The sequence below is a fragment of the Thalassophryne amazonica genome, chromosome 1 (genome assembly GCF_902500255.1).
Source record: "Thalassophryne amazonica chromosome 1, fThaAma1.1, whole genome shotgun sequence".
Classification (NCBI taxonomy): Eukaryota; Metazoa; Chordata; class Actinopteri; order Batrachoidiformes; family Batrachoididae; genus Thalassophryne; species Thalassophryne amazonica.
In genome coordinates, this window is record NC_047103.1 from 139,427,886 (window position 1) to 139,430,787 (window position 2,902).

Consider the following 2,902-nt stretch of genomic DNA (forward strand, 5'->3'; position numbering starts at 1 on the left):
GGAAAGGAAGACTGGCAAAAGGAGAGGGCTAAAACACAATCGATGGAGAAACAAGAGATGGAATAATGCTAATTATTTCTAAAGTGCTTTCACTCAATCAAGAACCTTCAAAGTGCTTTACAATGCAATTCAACAAACCCCCAAAGTGGAAAATACAACAGTGTACAAATCAAGAGAAACAGCCATAAGTAGTAAAAAGACAAAAATGAACATCCCACTCAAACAGGATCACAGTGAGTTCAATAAAATGAAACCATCTGCTACTTATAACTTGTTGGGGAAAAGAAGGTGAGTTTAAAAGTGACAGTAGGTTGTAATTTGAGCTGTTAATTAGCAGAAATGGACTAGAGTATGAATACCCATCTGTTCATTCATATATACACGTTTTACACACGCAGTCAACTGAAGACAGGATCATGATGGCTGCCAGTAACTTTGTTTCAAAAATACAAAAGATGAGTGTTTGCTCTTCGTGCTGCTGCCGTGTTTTATGTCTGGCCTAACTTCCTGCTGAAGTCGGGTAATAGCTCACAGTGTTGCCACAGTTACTTTGAAAAGTTACCTCCTCCCATTAAAGAAAACCTTATCTAAGGTATATAAGTTAATATCATGGGTGGATACTGCTTTACATTTACCCAGTTAAACTGGGGGGGGGGGCTTCCTCCTCACCTCTGACCCTGACCACTGGACACAGATCTGTAAAAACACATTTTCAATGACAAAAAAATACCAACTTACAACTCATCCAATACAAACTTCTTCATAGAACACACATTACACAATATAAGATGTATAAAATGGGCTTCTCAGACTCTGATGTTTGCTCACAGTGTGACCTGAACACCATTGATACCTATTTTCATGCCGTTTGGATTTTCTCACTTGTCCAGTGTTTTTGGTCCAAAGTCACTGAAAAACTGTCCTTCATCTTGGGATATAGAATTCCGTTATCTCCTAATTTACAGTGAGGAAAATAAGTATTTGAACACCCTGCGGTTTTGCAAGTTCTCCCTCTTAGAAATCATGGAGGGGTCTGAAATTTTCATCTTAGGTGCATGTCAACTGTGAGAGACATAATCTAAAAAAAAAAAAAAAAATCCGGAAATCACATTGTATGATTTTTTAAATAATTTATTTGTATCTTACTGCTGCAAATAAGTATTTGAACACCTACCAACCAGCAGGAATTCTGGCTCACACAGACCTGTTAATTTTTCTTTAAGAAGCCTTATTATTCTGCACTCTTTTCCTGTATTAATTGCACCTGTTTGAACTTGTTACCTGTATAAAAGACACCTGTTCACACACTCAATCAAACACACTCCAACCTGTCCACCATAGCCAAGACCAAAGAGCTGTCTAAGGACACCAGAGACAAAACTGTAGACCTGCACAAGGCTGGGATGGACTACAGGACAACAGGCAAGCAGCTTGGTAGAAGACAACAACTGTTATGATTATTTATTAGAAAGTGGAAGAACCACAAGATGACTGTTAATCTCCCTCAGTCTGGGATTCCATGCAAGATCTCACTTTGTGGAGTAAGGATGATTCTGAGAAAGCTCAGAACTACACAGGAGGACCTGGTCAATGACCTGAAGAGAGCTGGGACCACAGTCACACAGATTACATTAGTAACACATGATGCTGTCATGGTTTAAAATCCTGCAGGGCAGCAAGGTCCCCCTGCTCAAGCCAGCACATGTCCAGGCCTGTTTGAAGTTCACCAGTGACCATCTGGATGATCCAGAGGAGGCATGGGAGAAGGTCATGTGGTCAGATGAGACCAGAATAGAGCTTTTTGGAATCAACTCCACTTACCATGCTTAGAGGATGAGAACAACCCCAAGAAAACCATCCCAACCGTGAAGCATGGGGTGGCGGAAACATCATACTCTGGGGGTGCTCTTCTGCAAAGGGGACAGGACAACTGCACCGTATTGAACGGAGGATGGATAGGGTCATGTATTGCAAGATTTTGGCAAACAACCTCCTTCCCTCAGTAAGCACATTGAAGATGGGTCATGGCTGGTTCTTCCAGCATGACAATGACCCCAAACACACAGCCAGGGCAACTAAGGAGGGGCTCCGTAAGAAGCATTTCAAGGTCCTGGAGTGGCCTGGCCAGTCTCCAGACCTGAACTCAATAGAAAATCTTTGGAGGGAGCTGAAACTCCAAAACAGAAAGAGCTAGAGAAGATCTGTATGGAGGAGTGGACCAAAATCTCTGCTGCAGTGTGTGCAAACCTGGTGGAAAAACTACAGGAAATGTTTGACCTCTGTAATTGCAAACAAAGGCTACTGTACCAAATATTAACATTGATTTTCACAAGTGTTCAAATACTTATTTGCAGCAGTAACATACAAATAAGTTATTAAAAAAATCATACATTGTGATTTTTTATTTATTTATTTATTTTTTTAGATTATGTCTCTCACAGTGGACATGCACCTAAGATGAAAATTTCAGACCCCTCCAAGATTTCTAAGTGGGAGAACTTGCAAAACTGCAAGGTGTTCAAATACTTATTTTCCTCACTGTATGTTTACTTGGAGACACTACAGTTATTGAGCTGCTAACTAAACAATCTAAAACTATACTTGCAGCACTGACTGTTGCAAAAAAAAAAACAATTTTGCTGAATTGGAAAAATAAACAATCAATCAGTATTAACCACTGGTCAAACCTCCTCTTCGAATATATATCAATGGAAAGAATATCCGCTTTATTAAGAAACCAATTACCACAATTTAATGAAACATGGTCTTTATTCATCAACTCATTAAATTTGAATTGGAAATTGGAGGTCTAAATTCATTTATTCAATTATTTTTTGCCTGTTAGGGAATGCCACTCTTCCACCTGTACTGTATTACTATTACATTATGACTTATTCCTATT